This window comes from Kryptolebias marmoratus, linkage group LG16 (assembly GCF_001649575.2).
Source record: "Kryptolebias marmoratus isolate JLee-2015 linkage group LG16, ASM164957v2, whole genome shotgun sequence".
NCBI lineage: Eukaryota > Metazoa > Chordata > Actinopteri > Cyprinodontiformes > Rivulidae > Kryptolebias > Kryptolebias marmoratus.
Genome location: NC_051445.1, coordinates 29,425,169 through 29,433,865, shown reverse-complemented (window position 1 = coordinate 29,433,865; position 8,697 = coordinate 29,425,169). Strand labels below are relative to the sequence as shown.

Genomic DNA, 8,697 nt, shown 5'->3' with positions numbered 1-8,697 from the left:
ATCAGAATATCCTACCTGTTAAATATAAGCGGGTAGCACAAATAGATCTATGCATTAAAAGCAGCAAGTGTCTGAAAAACATTACAACTTACATACAAAAATTTACAAAAGCACAAAAAAATACTTCAAAAACACTCCACAGAAATAAATTTCACTTGTCTGAATTTTTTATTTACAGATATGCATCTTTTAATGGCTTAAAATAAAATAAGAAAATCTAGTTATTTCCATGCAGTGTCAAGAAAGAGGTGTTGTTCAGCTTGTAGGGCACCACAACTGCGTCCACCCACATCCATCATCATCATCATATGAAATAACTCTTTGTCACAACAAAAAATAGTGGCTGGTAAAATATTTAAGTGGCTGGTTTTTTTAATTTCCACCCCTGAATACAACTAGGAGAAAATAGCCTTTTTTGCTGCAGTCTCAGCTAAACCAGGGTGAGTCAAACTCCAAAGACCCCCTTAGCAACCCAGTAAGGGTAAGAACCTGGTCTATTGTTCCACAACCAGGACAAACGCTACACTGCTCCGCTTGGATCAGAGGTTCAACAATTGGTCAGAGCAGCACCCTGGAGTAAACTTTCCCAGGGAGGCTGAGAAGTATGATCCCTCAATAGCTGTAACACACTCTGCAGTCCCTCTTTTTAAAAATGGGAACCACCACCTCAGTTTACCACTCCACAGGTGTTGTCCTAGCCCTCTGTGTGAAACTGAAGAGAAGTGAAGTGAAATGAAATTTATTTATATAGCACTTTTCAGCAGTAAGGCTTTACAGCAAAGTGCTTTACAACACAGAAACAACAACAGAATCAAATACAGAAATAGAGAAATAAAAAAACATCAATCAGGTAATTTTAGCTAATAGTAAGATTGGTATAACTATAACAGAACAAAACAAAAGTAATTTTAGCTAATAGTAAGTTTGGTATAACTATAACAGGTAATTTGAGTATACTAACAAACATAAATAAACCTTCCTCTAAGAGGAACCATTTAAAAATATCAAGAATACTAATCAAAACGCAATTACAGAAATAAAAACATCAGTCAAGTAACTCTAGCTAATAGCAAGATTGGTATAACTATAACAAAGTGGTATGATTGGTATAACTATAACAGGTAATTTTGAGTAAACTAACAATCTGTAAGTCGGTCAGTGATGCATAACCTAAAAGACCATTTAAACATAAATAGATTTTCCTCTAAGAGGAAGCATTTCAACAGCTAACAGAACGGTTGATATAATGATAATGATAGTATTTTAAAGTCTATTTTTTAACTTGGATAAAAACTTGCATCTTAGAGGAAAAATGTGAGGTTGATACAGTGATAACAGGTCTTAATAGACCATTTGAATATGAATAAGTTTTCCTCTTAGAGAAGCATTAATAAGACAAATCTATTTGATAAGGATAGACTAACAGAAGCAGAAGAGAAAAAAAGGCACACAAGGTCCAGTTAGCAAGCTGAGTGACACATGAAGAGGCAAGCAGATACAGTGGAGGTCGGTGTAGTGTGTTTATGAATGTGTGTGTGTGTGTGTTTGCAGATAAATCCATGAATCATGTCACAGAGGCCATTGTCTTTGATAATATGATGGAATGTTTATCAAACAGCCCAGAGCAGATCCACAGATGTCCTTAGGCAAGGGAGGGGGCAGAGCATCTTATTTACATAAAATCCAGGAGGAATTGAAGATCGCTGGCCAAGGCTGGCACTAGGGAGCCAGATTCTCCTAACAATAATTGTTTTGGGTCAGGCCGACTCTTATTTTCCATCTGTCTTCAAAGTCTCGCTCTTTTTTTTTCTCAATGGCGAATCCAAACAGCCAAAATCCAGGTCTATTCCACCAGATCAGAGCAAACAATTTTCTCGTAGATTTATCCCATTTCATCCCCGAGTCCAACTCTGCGTGTTGATTGCAGATCCCATCACACATGCCTGGCAGCCTCACAGGCCAGAACAGCTGCCGAGGTTTTCTGAATTTCTTGATATGCCAGGTAACCGCCAACTCCAAAAAACAGAAAGCCTGTTATCAAAAATCCAATTGTGCACACATCTTCAACATCCACGACTGACAGTATCGACCGGCACACAATTCTCCACTCCTGCCAGGAGTCCATTGTGTATCCGGAGAAAAATGTCCAGTCTGGACAAGAGAGTTCCCTCAAACCCTGTCTTCTCTTTGAGAAAATTTGATCAATTGCGTTGAGAGACCAGCTGACCAAATCCATAATTCACAAATTTTGGAAGATATGCAAAGAGAGGCTCCAAAAGGAAAAGACAAGACACAGAGCTGAAGCAGGGCTGACAGGAGAGGGTACGGGAGACAAAGAAAAAGTGTCCTCCTCCACTGCGAGCAGAAAGAAAAAAAACAACAAAAAAAAAACATGTGAAGAGATCTTTCACTTATGACAGCCACACAATGTCTAGAGCTTTCAGCGTCTCAGGCTGCAACCAATCAGGTATCTTCCTTGTTTCAGCCAATCATAAGAACGCACAATTTACTTCTAAGACAATCACATTAAGCTATTCAAATACTGCGCTATAGACCCTTTTACAGCCTATGTCAGCAAGAAGCTGTGCACGCATCATGGCACGATCTGTACCATCAGCTCATTTGCGCATCATGGTTGAAGATAACTCCCAGTTAAAAAATAGACTATTGTGGGTTGAGAAAAGTCAGGGGAGTCTCAAAATTCACACACAAATGCAGCGACATCCACAGACCAGAACCAAATTGTAAATCAGGATATATTTGTGTTTACATCAGAAATACAGGTGTAAATCTTGTTATGTGCATTTGTGAATCTTCCTGTGCACATGTGAATCATTCTGTGCATTTGTGAATCTTCCTGTGCACATGTGAATCATTCTGTGCATTTGTGAATTATGAGACTGTTTTAGTTTCATATCCTCAAACGGATCCTGTCTGTCTAGTTAAGCAGTTCCTCACCTAAACCATACACAGCGTGGGCAGGTCTTGTTTTCCCTTTCTGAGACGCCAAATGGTCCTTCTCTATTGCCTCTCCTAATTCCTCCCATGCTCAAGTTTATGCATTCACAACCATGTTCTCTCTGGCTACTGTCGAGATATACCACCTTTACCTCCCCGAGTTGGTTGTTGGGAAAGACCTTCAGGAGACGTTACCTTAAAGTTTAACACATTTATTCAAACACCCTTAGTCAACATTCATACAAAAATAAAACCAGAGACAATCAATGGGAATGAGATACAGATCACCTTGAAAACTAGTCCAGCCATCACCCCAGGATTGTCTGAGGAAACAAAGGATGTTCTCTGGTTTTTACAACTTGGGCTCCCCCTCCTCCAGAGGGTGGGTCACTGCCTTCCTTATCTTGAGGTCAAAGGTCTCTCCTTCTCCCTTCCTTGCTGAAACGTCCGTTGCTCACATTCCAGGGCGTTTACCACCTATCTCTCTCTTTCCAGATAAATTAAACAACTCCTTGTTAAAGCTTTTAAAATGGTGGCTAAATATAAAATGGTGATAAACATTTCCACACTACCCTGTACCTGTCACCTGCTTTAGAAATTCTCCAGAGCAGCCAAGCCCAAAAGGCTTCCTTAACTTTAAAAGCCTCTATCACAGCTAGTGTCCACCAGTAAGTCCTTCAGCTGCTGCTGGAACAGGCACCAGTGACCTTTAGGGCCACAGCTCCTGGAAGCCACATCTGTGATAGAGGCCCTAAACATGGCCCACTAGGATTCTATGTACCCGACCTGCCCTGGGTAATGTGAAAAACTCCTCCAGAGGTGTGAGTTGAAGATCTCTTGGACAAGGGGCTTCACTAGACATTCCCAGTTCACTATCACTACTCATTTGGGTTCCACAGGTCTGTCTGGCATCCTCTCCTGCCACTGGATTTTTCTCACCACCAGGTGGTGATCAGTTGACAGCTCTGCCCTCTCTTTACCAGAGTGTCAAAAAACATAGGGCCACAGGTTTGATGATATATTAAAAAAATGATCATCAACCTCCAAAAGTATAGATATTACCATCCAAATGAGTTTCCAAATTTTATGTTGAAGAAAAAAATTACACTTTGTTTCTCTCCTTTAAATAGTGGAAATGAAACAAGTGGAGTATTCAATTTCCATCAGATAACATGCTCATCGCTCCTGCGTGACAAAGGCGCCTAGCAATCACAGAGGTAAAAGCCATCACTTTCAACTCTCTTGCGGAGTATTGACTATATTGCTCCAGGAGACCAAAGATACCAATGTAAACTGAAGCGTCAATAGTTCTTGAAAGTACAACAGACATGGTGTGAAAATAAATTTGCTAGAAATTTGTGAGGGCTGAGCAGGTGAAGAACATATGTGCAAGATTGCAGGGTGACCTTCCACATCGGCTGCACACATCAATCACATTCGGGGAGATCAGTGCCAATAATGACATCTGAATACAACTTTAAACTGTATCAAGCTCAGGCGGGCGCATATTGAAATTTTGTGGATGGCTGTCAGGGCAGCCCCCCACTAATGACCATCGAAAACCAGCCCCAGTTCACGCTCCCAAGCTCTCTTAGTGTTCGTAGTTAAAAAGACATCATATGTTTGAATCGTGTTATAAATCTTTGAAATTAAAGACCCTTGCAGGGGTTTAAGTTGTAAAAGTTCACCTCACGGTTGCTCAGGTGGCCGATGAGGGAAGTTGGGAAACAGGGATTTTGCACAAGCCCTTATCTGGAAGTATCTAAACAAATGGGAGGGTGGGAGATCAAATTGGGAAGCCAAGTCAGTAAAAGAGCAAAACTATCATGATTCTAAGGTTTACTGCCAGAAGGAGTGAGACCAGGAACGGACAGACACAAGGATGCGTAATGGTAAGTGGTTTATTTACAAAAAGTGCAGTGACAAGACTGAACCTGGAAGAGGGGGAGAGTTCGAGGTTAGTTAGTGTTGGTCTGCTGGTGGTGATAGACTCAGTGCTATTACTGGTTAGCTTACAGTCTGTGAGTGAAGCCGACGCCTGAGCAAGCTTCCGGGGTGCAGGTGAGTATTTACAAGTGTGGTCCAAGTGTCCAGTCCTCCGGGTAACAGATAGATTCGTGGTTTCTGTCTCAGGGTTCTCTGTTGAAGGCGGCGTGTTGGGCCTCAACCTCGCAGGACTTGGAGGATGACGACAGTGGATAAGTCGGGTTCCCGTGAACAGGTCCAGGTCAAGCAGCCAGCTTGAATAGAGGAGATCAAGGTGAGTTTCTTAGCAGTCAGATATTAGATTTTACAAAGAACAAAGCACAACGGGTTTCTCAGGAGAAAAACTTATTCTGAGCCAGGTAGTTTACCAGTAGGCAAACGATGCACCAACGAAGAGTTGCTCCACCAGACTGCCTTAAGTAACCAGGTGAGGGTGATGAGAATCGGAAACAGCTGTGAGTGATTGGTGGAGAGACCAAGTGGCAGATTGCTACAAAAACAACCCTTCCTTATATAAATTCCTTGAAACATTTTAGTCCTTTAACCTGCCATAAGGAGAAGGTCGGATCAGATAAAGCAGGTGTAAACACCAGGTTTTTCAAAAGTGGTGTTAGGACAATGGGGCCTGTAAATTTAAATTGTTTCCTAAACTGAAACCATAATCTCAGAGTATCTACAACTATGTGGTTGTTGGTTTGGTCAGAGGGATTTACAGAGGTTGGGCCTGTAAGTAAAGCCAAAAGTGAGGCTGAGGGACATGAGTGTGCTTCTAATTGACACCAGGGTATATCAACTGAATTAGACCAGAAAGGTATTTTAGCTATGTTAGCTGCCCAGTAATAAAACTGAAAGTTGGGTCGGCAGAGGCCACCATAAAACTTACAGTTCTGAAGTACCTTTTGTCTTACTCACGGTGTTTTGCCGCTTCACGAAAAATGACAGATAGCTGAATCTAATGATTTAAAAAAACTTCTTGGTAAGAATACAGGTAAACATATAAAAAGAAACAGGAATTTTGGCAATATGTTCATCTTAACAGTACTTATTCTCCCAATCAGAGATAGTGGGAGGGATCCCCATTTTTGAAAGTCTTTTTTAATGTCTACAAGGAGTGGAAGAAAGTTTTTAGAGTACAGAGATTTAAAAGATCTGGTTATGTTGACCCCAAGATACCAAAAACCTGAAGGGCACAGCTCAAAGGGAACATCAGATTGGGAGAGCTGTGGGGCTAAATGGTTAACTGGATAACATTCGGTCTTGGCGACGTTAACTTTATAGCCTGAGAACTGGCCAAATCTGTGAAAGAACTTAACAATAGCGGGGCAGGTTTGTTTTGGATCGGTGGCATATAAGAGCAAATCATCTGCGTACAATGATAGTCTTAGTTCTGTGTGACTCCTGACAATTCCATTAACACTGGGAGAGGTTCTCAAAAAGTTACTCAAAGGCTCTATTGCGAGTGCAAACAGGAGGGGTGACAGGGGGCAGCCCTGTCTACAACCTCTATTTAAATGAAAGTTTCCGGATCGGGTGTTATTGGTAGTAATACTGGCACAGGGCAGTGTATAAAGAAAGCGTATCCATGATATAAAGTTTTTACCAAATCCAAATTTAGTCAGAACCGCAAACAGGTAACTCCATTCAACCCGATCAAACGCCTTTTCAGCGTTGATTGAGATGACAACTTCGGGCGCTACCCTCGAATAAACAACATTTAACAAGGTTCGAACGTTGTAAAAAAGTTGACGCCCCTTTATGAAGCCAGTCTACTCTTTGGAGATAATTGTTGGGAGAACTTGATCAAGTCTCTGGGCCAGGGCCTTTGCAAGAATCTTTGTGTCCACATTCATTAAGGATATCAGCCTATAAGAGGTACAGAGATCAGGATCCTTGTCCTTCTTTAAGAGAACATTGATAGAAGCCTGTCTTAACAAGGGGGGGAGTGAACCGAGTGAGAGAGACTCAACATAGACAGAGTGAAGCAATGGGATAAGTTTAGCTTGGAAAGCTTTAAAAAATTCAACAGGGAACCTATCGGGTCCAGGAGCTTTATTATTTGGCATATTTTGTAAAGCCCCATATAACTCCTGTGTAGTTTGATCAGATTCTAGGTGATCAATCAGTTCTGAGTTTAAAGGGGGAAATTGAAGCTCATCCAAAAACGTATGCATATCAGTCAAATCTGGTGGGAGTTCCGGTTTATATAGGGACTTATAGAATGATGAAAAAACCAAGTAAATAACTTGCATATCCTCCTGCAGGAGTCCATCTTAAAATCAAAACACATTTATTCACTTTCAGCGCTGAAAGGGAGACCCTTACCGAAGTTCAAAACACTTAGCCTATGTCTTAATCTAACTTCCTGTTCAATGTACTTTTGTTACTTGAAAAGAAAAACATCAGTTTTTTCCATGTCAGTGTTTTTCCATTCTCCTCGTGGAGAGCCGCTTCCTGGATTTCATGCTGTCATCTCATCAGCTATTATCCTTTACATTGTTTCTGGGCTCTGAACTCTGGTAAAAAGAAACTTCATGGTCTTACATTTTATATACCTTTTATATAACATTTTATGTAACTTCACAATATGAAATTATCTGACCACGTAGATATGCCTTCAGAGAATCCCACAGAAGCGATCTAGAGATTGTTTCAGAATCAGAGTCATTAAAAGTAATGAAATCCTCTATTGCGTCTGTAATGAATTTATGGAATTTACTATCTGATAATAATGAAGGGTTAAATCGCCATTGAGAGGAACAGCGAGGGTGAAATCTGAAGATCAAAAGACACAGGAACATTATCCAAAATAATTATTGGGTGGTATGTAACATTTCATACTTTAGGCATAAGTTTAGCATCTACAAAAAAAATAATCTATACGTGAGAAAGTCTTGTGAACATGTGAATAAAAAGAATACTGCCTACTGATCGGATTACAAGATCTCCAGGGGTCAACACAACCATTCTATAGCATAAAATTATGTCGGGTTCTGGCCATTGATGATTGAGCCAGGACAGGTTTAGAACGGTCCAACTGAGGATCAATAGTACAGATCATGTCCCCTCCAAAAATCAAAACACAGTTATTCAAGGAAGGTAGAATTTCAAATAACTTGTTCATGAAGCATGGGTTGTCAAAATTAGGAGCATATACATTAACTAGCAGGACGGGTACATGGAATAGAGTACCTAAAACTATCAGATATCTGCCGTCTCTGTCTGAGATGATCTTGGTCAATATGAATGGTACAGATTTACCTACTAAGATAGCAACCCCTCTAGCATTTAAATTAAAACTAGAGTGAAGTACCTCTGCAACCCAAGGACACTTAAGTCTAAACTGGTCCCTATTTCTCATGTGGGTCTCCTGTAAAACAACAATGTCAGGTTTCAAACGTTTTAAATGAGAAAATACCCTACACCGCTTGACAGCACCCCCTAAACCTCGAATATTCCAACTGATAAATCTTATATTTGAATTGTTCGTATTAGCCATGTGAGAAATGAGTTAACATTGATGAGGCAACCAAATCCTCCCCCCCACACACACACCTATACTGGTTTTGCTGAGTTAGCAGGACAATTTTTTCAAACCAGTTTTTTGCAACACTAAACGGACACCACTTTCCACTTATGCTAGAAAGATGTAGTAAATCTTTAAAAAATCTGTTTGAGCTATACAACACAAATCTCACTTCAAAGTTTAGATAAACACATCAGAAATCAAAATACAAGAACCTGACACAATGCTGT

At 40.4% G+C, this 8,697-nt stretch overlaps 1 long non-coding RNA gene across 1 annotated transcript in view; it reads left to right on the top strand.

Annotated features, from left to right (window-relative positions):
- The first annotated feature begins 1,021 nt into the window (after positions 1-1,021).
- Positions 1,022-8,697, top strand: part of LOC119617790 — a 22,419-nt gene continuing 14,743 nt past the window's right edge. Inside the window, exon 1 of the long non-coding RNA XR_005234200.1 lies at positions 1,022-5,218. This is a non-coding gene — a long non-coding RNA (uncharacterized LOC119617790). The remainder of the gene's footprint in view (positions 5,219-8,697) is intronic.